The sequence below is a fragment of the Mustela nivalis genome (assembly GCF_964662115.1).
Source record: "Mustela nivalis genome assembly, chromosome: 1".
Classification (NCBI taxonomy): Eukaryota; Metazoa; Chordata; class Mammalia; order Carnivora; family Mustelidae; genus Mustela; species Mustela nivalis.
The window spans coordinates 149,183,488-149,200,085 of NC_139020.1; the positions used below are offsets into that span (position 1 = coordinate 149,183,488).

Genomic DNA, 16,598 nt, shown 5'->3' on the forward strand with positions numbered 1-16,598 from the left:
TAAAAAAAAATTGTGTGTGTGTGTGTGTGTGTGTATTTTTTTCATATATATATATATATGGCTTCTGTCATCTTCTTCTCCCTCTTGAGTCATTTTCTCTCAGGAAACTGGCTGCCATGTTGTGAGGACACAACGTTGGAGGGGTCAAGAAAGTCTAACTGCTGGTTGACCCAAGAGTTGGACCTAGGCAGTCAGAGGCTCCTCCCTGTTCTTGAAATGTATGTTCTACCACCACACTAAGAGCCATTTCAGGGACAGAACCTTGAGTAGATGTTGAGACCCTCTGGATCGCATATGTGACTGAGCATCCTTGAGGTCTCTACATAAACTGTAAGATTCTGGTGGGCAGATATGGAGATCTACTCGTCTTGTGACCACCCAAATCAAGCCTTCCATGTCCTTTTCCTTGATTGTTAAACCAGCCACCTACAAATCTGGAGTGGCTGGCCTCTTTCTTCAGTCTCTCCTTGTCCTTGATGTATGGGGCCCAGTTTCAGATTTTACCCAGAGAACCCCCAGGGTTGTGAACCAAACCTTAAGCAGCCAATGGATGGCCCGCATGACTAGAAGTATGACCTACTGCTGACAACCAAGTGAGTGCACCATCTTGGAAACATTCTCTAGTCTGAGGGTTAGCAGACATTTTCTGTAGAGAATCAGGTAGAAAATAGTTACGGTGTGTAGGCCATAGAGTCTCGATCAATACTCCTTGGTTCTGCTATTGTCGTGCAAAGGCAGCCATCGGCAATATGTGAATGAAAGAAAGAGGCTGTATTCCAGTTAGAACCATATTTAAAAGCACAGGCTGTGGGCCGGGTTTAGCTTGTGGACCGTAGTTTGTCATCCCCAGCTCTTAGCCTCAGTCAGGCCTTCAGATGCCTCAGCCCCTTCCCTACCTCCTGACTGCACATTCGTGGGAGGCCCTGAGCCAGAACCACCCAGCTTCTTCCAGATTCCCAGCCGACAGCATGGAAATAAACGCATGTTGTTTTAAAGCCACAAGATTTTGGATTAATCTGTTCCACAGTAATAGATACTTAATGCACCAGAAATCCAAGAAAGGAGGCTGGTGACTATGAGGTAGTCATTATTGAGGCTAAGCAATAGGGGGATTCTTTACACTATTCTCTCTACTTTTGTGTAATAAGTTTAAAGAAAAAGAAAAAGACTGGTAAGTGATTCATCTAAAATCACAAAGCCCATGCTGCATACCCAGGTTTCTGGCTCTGAAATCCTGCGTTCTCTTGGTTTCTCCTTTCTGCATAAATAGCAACCAATAGAGCTGTAGCTATTTGCTCAAGTTTTCCCCTCAATTCTTGCTACCTGAGTACCTCCAACTTAACATGCAAGATAGTTCTTTGGACTTTGATACCATTGCTCTTGTTGAGCTGTCCTGAAGGCCTTTCTGCTTCTTTATACCTCTTTATACCATGGACTACAGAATTAGTCATTCCTGGGGGATGGAGCCTCGCTCAGAGATCTACAGAGTCCTACCTCAGTGTGGCCTGGAATAGAACAAAGCTTGCTGTTTACATTCTTACTGAACGTGCTGTCACCAGAGCACTTGCAAGTCCATTAACTGTAATTAATTCTTACATAGCCTATGAAGATTGGCTTGGCAAGTTTCACTCCAGGATTTTGTAGATGAGAAGACAGAGACTCCAAAAGTTTAAACAGTCAGACAGATAAAGGCAGCCGAGTCCAGAGTCTGGCTCCTGGCCCAGTGTTCTTTCGTCCTTCCTTTAGTACTTCTTCTCATGCTTAAGGAGAAATGGACGGACACCCAGATGGCTAAGTCCATTAAGTGTCTGGCTCTTGATTTCGCTCAGGTCATGATCTCAGGGTCGTGGGATCAAGCTCTGAGTGGGGCTATGCACTCAGTGGAGAGTCTGCTTGAGATTCTCCTCTCTCCCTCTGCCTCTCCCTACTGCATTCTCTGTCTCTCTCTCTCTTTCTCTAAAACAATAAATAAACACATCTTTTTGAGGGGAAAAAAAAGAAACAGGTAGTATTTGACATTAAATAAGATACAATTCACTATATAAAAGAACCTACCACAATGGTTGGTACATAGTAGGTTCTAAAAGAATGAGTTTAACTTTCCTTTAAAAGCCCTTTGAAATTGGAAATCACCCTGAAAAGTTTTAACTGGTAATATAAATTACATAATGTATTGATAGGTAGGTACATGAGACAGATATTTGAAACAACTGGTCTTTTGATCCCTTGCATTGCATGTACTCACCTCCTCAGAGTGGTTGAATGGGTCTGGAAGAGAATGCTCCTGCGGTTCCCCAGAATAACCACAAAATAAGATTTAGTGTTGGATTTTGAATAACCAGATATCCTTGGTGATGCCACTTACAAGGAAGGTGGTAGGACAACAAAGAACAAAATACCAGTCCTGATGAAATGTCCTTGGATTATGAAATTTAGTTCAAAAGTCCATCACCTTCCCTTTGCTTTTTCCTTCCAAAAATCTGTTTAATATTGTATTTTAAGGTATTTTTTTTTAAAAACATTTTTATATTGCTGGCTGTCCTTTCAGATCAAGTATGCAATGCAGTTGATGTCTACCAGGTAACTACGTTACCAGGGCTGTAACTTTAAATTCTTGATCTCCCCTACACGCCAATTTGGGGGGGAAAAAAAAATCTCTTATTTGTTATTTGGAAAGTAAATGGATCTCAAGATTCTCTCCAGTTCTTCATTCAAGTTGCTTAAAGCAGTGTTCATGTGGGTAGATTTACAGGCTCTTTTGTTTGAATTGTCTTGGAAAAAAAAAAAGAAATGAGAGGCGTTTATTTTTAATTTTCAAGTCTGGTTTTAGTCACAGGCACGAGAGAAAATGAACTGCCAAATGTCTGGGAAACAGCACCAACGCCTCTCCTTTAACATGTGATAAATATTGTTTTGATTAGAAGCAGAATAAAGCCAGGTTGCTTTTTTTGACTTCTTGGACTAATGAATTCACTTTTTTTTTTTCATGTAAGTTGTAGAAAAACATTTCCAAAAACATCAGTCTGGGTTATTTAGACTTTATTCAGGATAGCTGTGCACAAATCATTTCTGTGAAAATGATGTGTGATTAAACAGTTACCATCAGTGAAACTCGCTAAGGAATTATCATCTTTATGTCTGTGCCAAACCATTGGCCTTAAATGAAGCATTTTGGTTCTCTGAAGGATATAAAATGTGCCTGGAGCAGGATGGGTAGTTTGCCTCCTCTGGGTGTTAAGAGAATGGCTTTTGGAGTCAGGTATATCCCAGCTGTGCTACTAAGTAACCCTGGGCCCCAAACTTACTAAACATCTCTGGGCCTCAGCTCTGTGAAATGGGCATAATGATGGGAATAACCACACAGGGAGAATAAGTAGTGAGGTCCAGGCAGACAACTTATTCTGAGTCTATGGCTTTTCTACCATTTTCCACCACAGAGCAGATGGGTATAAATAACAGAATTCTCTGTTGGGCGCAATGAAGAACTTGACCATTGGGAGACAAAATACTCTTTTTTTTTTTTAAGATTTTATTTATTTATTTGCCAGGCAGAGATCACAAGTAGGCAGAGTAAGAGAGGTAGAAGCAGGCTCCTCGCTGAGCAGAGAGCCTGATGCAGGGCTCAATCCCAGGACCCTGAGACCATGACTCGAGCTGAAGGCAGAGGCTTAACCCACTAAGCCGCCCAGGTGCCCCCAAAATACTCCTTTTTCCATCCTTGGAAATGTATGGTTTTAATTCTCCATCCTTGGAGATCTTGCAGAAGAGAAGGAACTCCTAGTTTGGAGATATACCTACTTTCTCACTATCTTAGATACCCTCCAGCCTGTGATTCCTTAAAAATAGTTACTATCCAGCTGTATTTTAACCAAATAGGTTGTCTTGAAATCCTGATCAACCAAGACTAATTTGGATTTCAAACGAATACCTGGGAATAAAAACTGGTGTCAAGTCCCTGGGCAGTGCCCTTCCTTCAAAACTTGGGTTGGGGCTCTGTTGGATAGCTCTTCTTGGGCTCACACTTGCTCTTTCCATGACAGAATTCATAGAAACAGCGTTTCTATCTAGGAAGAATAGCGATGGAGTTCAGCCAGCCCTGGGGCTATATTCTGTAGAGTCTGTGTTCATATTGTCAGTCATGCTTCTCTTTTCTTCTGCCTCCTCCTCCCCATTCTCCATCAACATCTCTTCCTTCTTTGTTTTTCTGTTTTTTGGGAAAGGAAAAGGTCTGTATGCCCAGAGTGTCCATTCTTTGAATTTTATGTTATCCAAACACCCTCCTTTTAACCTTCCTTCTTTGTGCTTGGGTTACTAGTTACAGACTCTCTCTCTCTCTTTTATTTTCTGCTTCATTTCCTTTTAGTAAATTACCCTGCTCTCTCTTCCGTTTATCTTTGCAGATGCTCACACACCCCTCTTGCATTCTGCTGGTTCTATCTTCCAGTATTCAGAGCACTAGGTCTCAAACCCTCCTCTGGGATGGCCGCAGACCTCATGGTCTGTGCTCTGGGCCAGCATTCCTACTTAGGAAGCTGTGTGTTGGGGATGACTGCCCTCCTGAAGGCTGCCCTCTCTCCATGGGGAGCCTGGGGGTGGAGACCCTCAGAGCCCTCCCATCTCTGTGGGGAGGCAGTGCAGCCGACCCCTGTGGGGCCTGGGAGACTTGCAGGCCGCTTTCATGGTCACAGCAGGTGAGATGAGAATGGACCTCAGTCAGATCTTGCTGTCAGAGATGTAGCCCTAGCACCAGCAACTTGCTGTCCCCCGAAGAAAGTGGTCTACCTCTGCCAATGGTCATAATGAACTACCCATCCCAGACAAGTGGCTGTCTCAACGAGAACCAAGGAGTGCATACACTCTAGGAAAGAGAGTACTTCCGGTCCATCCTCTCCAGAAACCTCTCCACAGACTGGGGGGGGGGGGGGGGGGAGTACAAAGGAGGGTGGGAGAAATAGGAAACAAAAGGCTGAGCAGCTGAGAGCTCTAACAGAAGGTCCCTCCTGCTGGGGCCTGAGTGCAGGCTTTGTTTGTGGCTCTGCTTTAGGAAGCTCTTGCTTCAGATGTAGTGCAGGTCATTCTCATTGTGCCAATGGGGATGTGAGGGCCATCTGGCTGCGACATCTGTCACCCCATTGATCGCCAGGGTTGATTCGGCTGATCTGGCTGGCTAGGCGGGTGTCCCCTTCCTCCCTCACCGCTCCATGTGCGTCCCTCCCGAAGCTGCGCGCTCGGTCGAAGAGGACGACCTTCCCCGATAGAGGAGAGGACCGTTCTTCGGTCAAGGGTATACGAGTAGCTGCGTTCCCCTGCTAGAACCTCCAAACAAGCTCTCATTGTGCCAATGGCAGGGAATAAAGATGATTGTTGGCCATTTGTATGGTCCTTTCATTTGGTCAGAAAGAGTGCTCTAACTGACGCCCTGAGGTCTAGACAGCACTAGCTTTCAGATGAGCTGCTGACTCAGCAGTGCTGGAGAGCCCTCTGGAATGGGAACAGTGGCTACAGGAAGTCGGGGGAGGCTCCCAAGCAGCCAACCCAGCACAGGCACATTGGTTATGTCCTGGGCCACCGCCAGTATGAAACCTGCGACACTGGAGACCACCTGGCATCTTTTTTTTTTTTTTTTTTTTTTAAGATTTATGTATTTGTTTTAGCGCACATATGTGTGGGGGGGAGGGGCAGAGGAAGAGGAAAAGTGAGAGAAGCAGACACCTGGCTCAGCTTGAATCCGACACAGGGCCATTATGGGGTGATCTTACGATCTTGAGACCATGACCTGAGCCAAAATCAGGAGTTGGACATCCACCTGATTTAGCTACCTAGCCACCCCTAGACCATCAGGCATCTTGACAGTCATCTCTGGTTGCCTCCTTTTCCATATTCTCTTAAAATAAGATGCATCTGCATTTCTGATCTCCTACCTGTCTAAAGCTCCATGTCACCCAGCACCCCCTTGGCTCCCTTAGATCCCCTTTCAAACCACTAGCCCTTGGTTGAGGGTGGTTAAGTGGAAAGGAGTTGTTCTCATCGTGGGAGGGTGGAGTGGGTTTTGATTTTCACTTACATTTGATTGTAGGAGCTGGCTGTTTTTCATCCTTGGCCTCAGGAGTCCATCACATGTCAGCTTGTGTCAGTTGGATATCCCAATTATTTGGAATTGTTTGTTAAAAATACAAACATACTTACCTACATATAAATATATATGTCTTCTCTCTCAGGAACGTGGGCTTATCCTGTCTACAGACACAGGGTATCCAAATCAAACGGGTTAGCTGGCAAAAGAAAAAAAAACTAAGTTCTTGTGAGTTAATTGTGTCTTAACACAGTAGCAGTCTCAGAGTTAAATGGTTGGTTAGCACATACCCTTGAAGTTAATTTTTCTGGGAAACAAGAACTCCAAGACACAGTTGTTCCTGAGCTCCAAAATACAGACTTGAGGCATCTTTAAATGGTCCTCCATTAGACTTGAAACCATCTGCTTGTTTGCAACAAAAGTATATATTTTCCACTGTTCTGAGCTCTGTGACGATGGCATCACTCCAGAGAGAAGCAGCATAAATGGGGCCCTGTGGAAGCGCTCTTGCCAGCCTGCTCTGTAAGGCACTTCAAGTTCATTTCCATTGATTTGATTAGGGAACAGAGAACCAATGAAAAATGTAATGCCTTTTCGAAATTAAGCTCCCCTTCTCTAATACCATCCTGCGCTTTCAAAGGATCAAATCTCTCTCAGTCTGCCTTCATCGAGTTTCCTTTTGCACTTGGACTCTCAACAGCTCTAAGATCGTGGTCAGAATCAGTACGATCTACTTTTGAAGGGGTACAAATTAAACGGGAAGGTGAGTTTCTCTGACAGGAAAGTCCCTGGACTATGGTGGTATTAAGTGCAGCCACAGAGTGGGCTGTGGCTCTCTCTGCTTGTTGAGGTAGGCGGCATTGAAGTGGGATTAACATTAGTCCTACCTTCAGGGTTCTAAAACCACCTCCCCACAGTGTCACTACTTTTCAGCAGACCGGAGAACTTAAACACCTGTTGCCTAAGGCTGTAGACATAATGTTGAGGTCATAATTTGGTTTCAGTGCACACACTAGCTGAGGAATCTCGTCACGCTCGTGTTCTGGAACTTTTTGTGCAGGTAAATCAGTGAGAAAGGTGTTAGCATCTGTTGCCATGTTACCAGAATGGCATCATATATTTGAGAGTCATCCAAGAAGAGTTACTTTTCAGATTACTTGGAGTCATGGCCTCCACCTGGAAATGTTCACAGAAAGCCTCTTTTTCACAAATATAGCACCACTGTATTCAGAGTATATTTTCTCATGCAACTAAATGCAGTTGGCAGTCATGGATTTTATGAGTGTTCAGCTAGATGAAGTAAGTGGGACAGAATGGGTTTGGGAGCATTACCTTCTTGCCAGTTATATAAATGGCACTCTGCTTGAAAAGGCACATCAGTGTTTTCTTATGGTTCCAAGAGCACCTCAAAGTGGTTTACTATGCTGCAGGCTTGGAATGTCTGTCTGTCTTTCTGTCTTTCTGTCTTTCTTTCTTTCTTTCTTTCTTTCTTTCTTTCTTTCCTTTCTCTCAAGAAAATATAAATAGAAGAAGACTCACAATATTGTAGTCATAAAAGGTTCTATTACAATCTAGGTAATGGAATCCGAATACTCTTGCTGCAGAATCAGATATGAGCCAAGCAAGAAAAGTTTAATATTTTAAACTACTTTTTTTAAATGACAATAATAGGATATGTTTAAAATTACTTAGAGAAAAAGTTGTTTTGCAGCACTTTTTTTTTTTAAGATTTTATTTATTTATTTGACAGACAGAAATCACAAGAAGGCAGAGAGGCAGGCAGAGATAGAGAGGAGAAAGCAGGCTCCCTGCTGAGCAGAGAGCCTGATGCGGGGCTCAATCCCAGGACCCTGAGATCATGACCTGAGCCGAAGGCAGAGGCTTTAACCCACTGAGCCACCCAGGCGCCCCTTGCAACACTTTCTTAGTAAACTACAATTTAAAAACAACTTGTGTAACATTCTTATTCCCTTATTTCACCTTTCTCTCAGCTTCTGTTAAATATGGTAGATTTTGTGAGGGAGGAGAAAGCTAGATAATCTCATGTAACATTAATACATTTTATTGTTCATTTTCAAAGCCATTAGCATGGTAGAAACAATCCCAACTTCTTATTTAACACAAATGAAGGACTCACATCACTCTCTTCCTTCTTCTAGTTTCCCTTTTAAGGGATGGGTCTTCAGGAATTATATGCTGAAAAAAGAGGATATTATTCAAATGTAATATGAAAAAACAAACTCCCCTTGAAACACTTGAGAGACAGTCAGGCTTTATACTGTTTTTTTTTTTTTTTTTCATCCAGTATTTTGTTAACACATTAACCCCAAGTGTGAAATACAAATTAGATGGGTTAGCTGCTTTTTATCTTACTTACTCATAGTTGAGTAATGTAATATGCACATGCTTTTGAATGTTTTTTGTTGTTGTAATGACTGTTTTATTGTATATTAAAATTAACTGGTAAAATTCACTCCAGTTCCCTGGGCTAATTAATGATAAGTAATGCAAACTGCATTTTATATCTGGGAAAGATGATTTTGAAAGATACAGGCACTCGGCTATAGAGGTAGTAAGAATAGTATGTACTTCCTTTCTTCCCCAAAGGCTGTGGCTCCACAGACTCCTCCATTTCCATACCTTTTCTGTGGGTGTGGCGGTGGTGCTGATGTGGGCTTCGGATCACCCTCAAACGGTCCTGTTGAAGGCAGCTCGAAAGCAAGAGAAAATTAGTGGACAGACACTATAACTTGTCAAAGTATCTAGAGCTACAAAGCTGTTACACTGATCTCAGTACCTAGACTGCTCAGCCAAAATGTAAAGGTGAAAAGTCGTGAGGAGAGGGACCCAGTCCTGGCCTCCCTCCGCGGTGCCCCCTGCAGGTCACACCATTCACACCTTCACTCAGCAGACACTTCATGTGCCTTCTGTGTTTCATAAACAGGACTGTAAATAGAACATAGGGCGGTATGGAAGGAGCATATTTGGAAGTGATATATATTTGGTTAAATTGTAAGTGCTGATTATAATTCTTCAGTTGCCAGACTCTTAAATTATACCTTTGAATTCCTCAAAGGAGCAAGCACTAAGTTGAAAATCAAACCCATTTTCAAAATCACAGTATATCCTGCTGGTATCCCTTATGTCTCTATTTTCATTTGGTACTTTAAAAAGCACAGAAATTATCATTCTCCGGAGTATAATAATAGAGCTTAAGCCTCTACCAAATAACTAATAGATGAACTATGTTAATAAATCAGTGTTTAGATGAACTAAGATTCTTTTACATCATCTGAGAAGTAACAAGTCATTAAGTAACAAGCTGTGTTTTTAGGTTTCCCTTGCTGGGGTTAGGAATTCAGGTCCCTGACTTGTCCATTTCAATGGTATCAGTCCTTGTGTAGTAAAACTTTTTCTTTAATCGGCAGTATGTCAAGGAATCAGTTAAGGGGCTCTTACCCTCTCTTCCAGGACAGCTCCTGCAGCCTCTGACTGCCATCGGTCTCTCCACTGTCCCATCCACTTGCCCTTTTGCTACCACAGCTTGCTCTCCCAATTCCGAATGTAAGTCTATTGGAGGGATGCCAGGGTGGCTCAGCCAGTTAGGTGTCTGCCTTCTGCTTAGGTTAGGATCTGCAGGTCCTGGGATCAAGTCCTGTGGCTGGCTCCCTGCTCAGCGATAAGCCTGCCTATCCCTCTGCCTGCTGCTCACCCTGCTTGCGTGTGCTCTCCTCTCTCTCTCTCTCTGACAAATAAATTAATTAAATAAAAAACTCTATGGTATACTTCTGCTCAAAATCCTTTAGCCTCTCCAAATTCCAGAGAAACCCCGGCCCACCCCCATGGCTGTTTGCAGCCTCATCTCCCTGGCCAGATCCTCTCTCTGACCACATGGAAGTAACCAGGTTCCTGGGTCACCCCAGATGGTTTTGCCTCTGCACACTCTTCTCATTCTGCTGGCTCCCTTCTTTCTGTCCAGCTTGTCTTCCTGGAAATGTTCCCGTCCTCGCTTAAGCCTCCTGGGTCACCACCACAGTGAAGCCCTCCTTTGTACTACCTGTGGTCACAGTTTACTTATTTGTGTCCTGGAATAGCCACAGCCAGCATGTGGCTTGTGTTTCCTTAGTACCTAGCTTGTGGCAGATATGCGTGGAAGAGCGACCTTGCACCCGTTAACTGGCAATTCCATCTTTGTGTGTTCCCACAGTGCTCCTCGAGGCAGCTGCCTTCACCTAATAGGATTCTGAGGGACACGCCCTGTCCCTGGGCGTCCAAGAAGCGCAGGGAGAAAAGTATTCACTTTGGGGTTAGAACACCCGCAGTCAATCAGGCAGTTTCCTTGAGGTCAAGGGACCTTATGCAGCATTCTAGGATTTATGAATCTGAGGCATGGGTTCTGGTCTGTTCTCTAGCGCAGAGAAGCCATGCAAGCCTGGGCTTGCTTCAGGGCCCTCCTGGCTAAACTTGAGGACTTGGACCAGGCCACCCCGGAGGCCCCTCCGTTGCTGTAGGGCAGCTTTTCCAGGGAGACTAGCAAGCACACTGCAGGGTGGAGCAGCCCAGGCTACTCCCCTAGCATTCAAATGATAGTCATGAGATCTGATGGCATCATCCTTTAAAATGCCAGTACTCCCTAAGACGGGCGAATTTGGAATATTGTAAATGGAATTTAGTGTTCATCGTTTTTGCTTTGGAGTTGTTAATTTTACCTTTCTAAGAGGACACAGTTCAACTCTAAGTCACTGGGGAGATAAAGAAGCAGTTGGCTTTGGGGAGAGACTAACAGAACTGACTTCAGAGTGCATTCTGCACATTTTGACTGTCATGAATTGGGTGCCACGAGATTCATCACATGAGCCCCTCAGTGTTATAAGTAACCCAGGCTCCCATCAGCCATGATGCATGTCCAAGAGACAGCCCTCCAGGTGCTAATAACTTAACAGCATTACAATGTGACTGTTGTTTCCAAATCAGCAACAAACAGGTGTTGATGGCTCCTTTTTTGCCTCTAAGATTTCATCATTAGCTCACAAGGTTTAAAAATGTGGTCACAATCAGTTTTAACCCAATACCCCCAAAGTTTTGAAAATGAGTTGAATGTAGCAAGTGAAAGCATATGCATATCATCTGCTTTGGGTGTTTCATCGTGTTTGTGAGCAGTGACAGCTCTGACTCAGCATGGACCATTTGCAGCCTGCTCCAGACACCACAGAGGAGGCCACACCAACCCCCAGGGTGCAGGAACCCCATGTCACCCCTCACCCAGGAGCACCCTTACTGTACCACTTAGCGGAAATTAGAGCAAAATTGTTTCCCTCTTCAGGCCCAAAGAAGTAGATAATTACCTTTGACAAAGTAGCTGATGATAATCTAACAATATTCAATAAACTTGTCAATAAATAGGTAAAAAGTATACATTCTAGGTTGAAATTCTAGTTCTTCGGAAAAAATCTACAGATTAAAAAGTATTAAGGAATAATTTGTCAATTTCTCATAAATTAACAGAAAGCTTTGAATCTTCACGAAGTTACAACACAGTGGGTTGGTAAAGGGTCACTGGGTCAAAGTGACCATCCCTGGACCACATCCTGGGTCAAAGTGGACGTTCTCACATCCCACCTGGCCTCCTCCCTGCACACTGCTCTAGGAGTCCACAGGTACAACACCCTGTTTACCCCCAGGACTCCTCCAGGTGAGATTGCGTAGAATTAAAGTGTTTAGAGTTCACCAAAGGATAGAGTTTCTTAAAAATTAGAGCCATCAAAATCCTGAAAAACCAGGATCAGTTGCCAGAAGAGCCAAGCAACACAGCTTAAAATTAAAAGGATGGATTATATCAATTTGCAGATGAAAATTATAGCATAGATTTAAAACATATTTTTAAATCTTTATTTATTTGGGGGTGCCTGGGTGGCTCACTCAGGTAAGCATCTGCCTTCAGCTTAGGCCATGATCCCAGGGTCCTGGGATCGAGTCCCGCATCAGGCTCCCTGCTCAGTGGGGAGTCTGCCTCTCCCTCTGCCTCTGCTCCTCACCCACCACTCATGCTGTCTCTCTCTCTCAAATAAATAAATAAATTTTCAAAAATCATCATTTATTTAAAGCTATAAAATGTTTAGAGATCATTTCTGCTTAACTGTTTCACATACTTAATGCATCAAGAATGTGGCATAAGTAGTTTCTACCGTGGGCACTGTGTTAGTTTTCTATTGTTCTGTAAGAAAAAACCAAAAACTTAGCAGGCCTAAAACAATACATTTAGTATTTCACAGTTTCCATGGGCACAGCTTAACTCGTTCCTCTCAGCAAGGTCTCAGCAGCTGCAGTCAAAAAGCTTGTGCAGGGCTTTGGTCTCATCAGAGTCTCAACTGGAAAGGGATCTTTAGGCTCTCTGCAGTTGTTAGCAAATGCATCTCCCATGATAGACTGTGAAGTTCCCATTTTCTTGCTAGCTATGTGCTAGGGTCTGCTCCTTGCTCCTGAAGGCCACCCACAGTTCAGTTCCTTCCCATGTTCTTTCCATAGACCTCCACAATATGGCAGCCTGCTTCTTCAGAGTCAGCGGTGAAGAGTCCACTTCAGTCTCTACCTTCAGAGACAGCCTATTCCCTTTTTTAAAAAGACTCTCAATTTATTAAGTCCAGCTTACTCAGGATAATCTCTATTATGGTTAACTTTTTTTTTTTTTTTTTTTAAGATTTGTTGATTTTTTTGGTGGGGGAGGGGTGGCAGAGAGCAGGCACCACACCCAATATGGGGCACAGTCTTACCACCCTGTGATCATGACCTGAGCTGAAATTAAGAGTCAGACACTTAACAAACTGATCCACCCCAGCGCCCCTCTTTTGGTTAACTTAAAAATCAGCTCATTAATTATATCTGCAATATCTCTTCACTTTTCTCATATAATGCAACCTATCACGGGAGTGACATCCCATTACCTTTGTCATATTCTGTTGATTGGAAGCAAGTTCCAACTCCCATTCATATTCTAGGAATTGGAACTGTCCAAGGCATGAAACCAGGAGATGGAAATCATTGGGGGTAAGCCCTAGGACATACCTTAGGGTGTTCACCACAGGCACTCAGTGACTAGTTATTAAGTTGAAAGATCCTTGTATAAGGCTATGGTTTGGAATGCAGAACCCATGTTCTAAGATGGAGAGGATGATCAGTTGTAACTAAGTTTATAGGTGAGCTAAGCCCATGTCATAAAGTGTAGCCAATCTAAAATATCACTATGCGACTTACCTTGTGCTTAGAGTAAGATCAGGGTGTGTGCTGTGCTAGAGAAAAACTTTTTCACATCTTCTGGGGGAATAGGGGGCTCCCGTCCATCAGCACCTCACCACACCCACTCTAGCCCTGTTTGGTGAGAGGCCACATCTGCTGCTCCCTTTCCCACACACCTGGAGCAGCCCAGCCCTCTTGTGCTGCCCTCAGCACCTTGCTGCCACACCCTCACAGGCCCAGACTAGCCCCAAGCTCCCCAGGTGCCCAGGCAACCTTTCTTCTGCTTCACTAGTCAAAATCATCCCCTTTGGTAAGGCTCATCCCACTGATGTTAGACTGTGCACCTATCTTGATTGACATCTGATAGATGCTGAGTGTCACTGAGTTTTTCTCCAAAATTCAAAATATTTTGTGGCACCCCTGTGAGTTCACTGCAGTGCTCAAGGGTGCCTCTGTGCACAGTTTGAGAACTGTCTCTACCTGGTACAGGATTCCATCTGCGTGGAGTACTCACTGTTTGCAAGCCTCAGTGTTCAGGGCAGGGGAAGCAAGTAGAGGAAGAAATATGCCACCAACTGGCTTGAAAACTGAGCAGGATGAAGGAGAAGCTTAGCAGACCTGGTGGGGGAGGACAGAGAAGACACATTCAATCCTGGGTTGGTACGGAAGGCAGCAGCTTGCCTTAAGACAAAACATATGTCAGCCATGGCACAGCGTTTCCTGATAAAGAGTCCCTCTCGTATGTCTGTCACTAGGCTGTGGATGAGGTCTTGTTTAATCTGCTGATTTGTTGTAGAGCATTTGCTTCCTGTTGGAGGCAACAGTTGTCTCATTCTCCTCAGTGAGGACACCGAGGTGTGTTTTTAGATGAACTTCACGAGAAGGCATGTAACTGTATGTCTCTCCTCAGCACTGCCTGCCCTGTGGAGCTGGTGGGGCCCAGGGTGGAGGGCAACTGTTGGACAGAGAGCACAGGAGGAGGGTGTGCCCTTGCCTGGGAGCCAAGGGAATCAGCACCCCAGCACACTGGGAGCCAGTTCACCCTGGAGCCCTTTGTGCACAGCTCTTGTTACTGACAGGAAGTTTTAACACTTACAGGGTAATACTATGTGTCATTTAGGTGTAACACATCTAGGGGAGAAGAACCACATGGGAATGATGAGTACCAAATCGAGAGGAGTGTTCCTTTTTGGGGGAGGAGGGTGGAAGATGAGGTTCAGAGGGGCTGTCAAGGTGGAATCCATCATATTAGCAATGTCCATTTCTTTTCTTTTTTTTAAGATTTTATTTATCTATTTGACAAAGAGAGAACACAAGGGAAGGAGAAGCAGACTCCCCACTGAGCAAGGAGCCCGATGTGGGACTTGATCCCAGGACTGTATGATCATGAAGTGAGCAGAAGGCAGATGCTTAACTGACTAAGCCACCCAGGCATCCAAGCTGGATGGTGGGGCAGTTAGAGCATTCTTTCCAACACCATGTGTTTGTGCAGTAGTTTGTGATTTTGAATAGGAAGAGTAATACTTTTAATTTTGTAGATTTGTGAGAATTAGATTTTTTGTTTTTTTGTTTGTTTATGTTCATTTGCTTTAAGGAAAACCAGGAATTGAGCAGGTATTCCTGGGGGTCTGTCTCTTGTTTACTGAGTTTTACAGCCACTGAACTGAGGGAAAAGCCTGTTCGGAGATATTCCAGGCTCTGTTTGCCCACACCAGTCTGTGCCCACAGCCCTTGCTTTCCCCGGGGGCACAGGGGCCCCTTCTTAGAGTCTGTGCAATTGCAAGGTAGCAGTGCCGGAGCCCAGCATTTACTCCAGATTATGCATCAGCTACACCTGGATCTCACAATGTGATGGCTTCTGGACCCTTCAAAGAATGAAAGGGAAAGGTTAAGAAATATGGGGATATATTTGTATTTTTATCTATTATGCTATTACTGAATGTCCTTACATCTATGGGAAGGACTGTATTCTGTAATTAGAACAAAAAAAGCAATCATGTAGAATTGTTCCAGTTTCAATTCATTAATTTCTCCAACCTGAAAAAAAAATTTTTTTTTGTGATACTTCATTTTGCCTGAGGCAAATTGAACTATGAAACTACTGGTTTGTGAAATGATTGAACAAATTAAGAAATGTGTGTAAACAGCCAGACCAAAATTAACAAGAGAGTCTAACAGCATAAGCAAAGGCCTGTTGGCCAAGAAGCAAGTCTGTAAGTCCATTATAGCAGGCTTATTTTGCGTTTGCTTTTCCCTGCCTTTTTAAAATGTAATGTATCTTCACCCAGAGTGGTTTCATAACAGGACTTGAGCGGAGAAGGAAACATGAAATTTTGGAGTTCTTTATTTTGTTTTTTTAAGATGAAACTATGTTCTCCTTCAGATCAAGAATTATTCTATGATGGAGAGTGTTTGATAGTGCTGGTTCTTTTGTAAATGCTGTGGCCAGCCTGTCTTAGCATAAAATACTACGGAAACTGAGACAAGCAGTCTGTGGGGCCAAGATTATTGATATTTTTTTTAAAAGATTTTATTTATTTATTAGAGGCAGTGAGAGAGAGCATAAGAGGGAAGGAGGTCAGAGGGAGAGGCAGACTGCCCGTGGAGCTGGGAGCCCAGTGAGAGACTCAGTCCTGGAACTATGGGATCATGACCTGAGCCGAAGGCAGTTGCTTAACCAACTGAGCCACCCAGGCGCCTGATTATTGATACTTTTAAGGATCTCCCCCCCCACCACCAAACAAACAAACAAAAAACCCTCTTAATATAGTTGTTTTAAAACAGTGCTCCAGGGGCACCTGGATGGCTCAGTTGGTTAAGCATCTGCCTTCAGCTCATGTCTTGATCTCAGCGTTCTGGGATGGAGCCCCACCTCATGTTCCAGCCCCACCTCAGGCTCCCCGCACAGTGGACAGTCTGCTCCTCCCTCTCCCTCTTCTCTAACCCCCATCCCTGGTCTCTCTCTCACACACAAATAAATAAAATCCTAAAAAAAAAAAAATGCTAGTGATCCTAATTACTGACTAGATAGGAGAATTACATACACATGTATACTTCTCGTCAAAAAACAAAAACAAAAACAAAAACCACCAGATAGAGACAGACCCAAGCCTGTGAAAGATGACTAAGGAAAACAGAAAAAGGCCTTGTCGTGATGGCTATGGGCTTGATTCTTGACAAAGTATGTCTTACTGAACCTGTGCTTTCCTGCATCCCTGCTCTTTGTGGAGCCCTGCCCCTGCCCCCTGCCTCCTTTACACAGAGCCATAGTCTTCTATGGCTAGAAGAGCTT

The 16,598-nt window shown here is 43.9% G+C and overlaps 1 protein-coding gene across 9 annotated transcripts in view; it reads left to right on the forward strand.

Annotated features, from left to right (window-relative positions):
* Positions 1-16,598, forward strand: part of ANO10 (anoctamin 10) — a 222,547-nt gene that overhangs the window by 183,389 nt on the left and 22,560 nt on the right. Inside the window, exons 13-14 of one of the 9 annotated variants that reach the window (XR_014310394.1) lie at positions 9,545-9,637; positions 10,281-11,483. The exons of 7 other annotated variants lie outside the window; for them this stretch is intronic. The gene's annotated coding sequence lies outside the window, so the exon portion shown is untranslated. Of the gene's footprint in view, positions 1-9,544; positions 9,638-10,280; positions 11,484-16,598 lie in introns of those variants that run through there. One more of the 9 variants, XR_014310393.1, reaches the window with a different exon arrangement.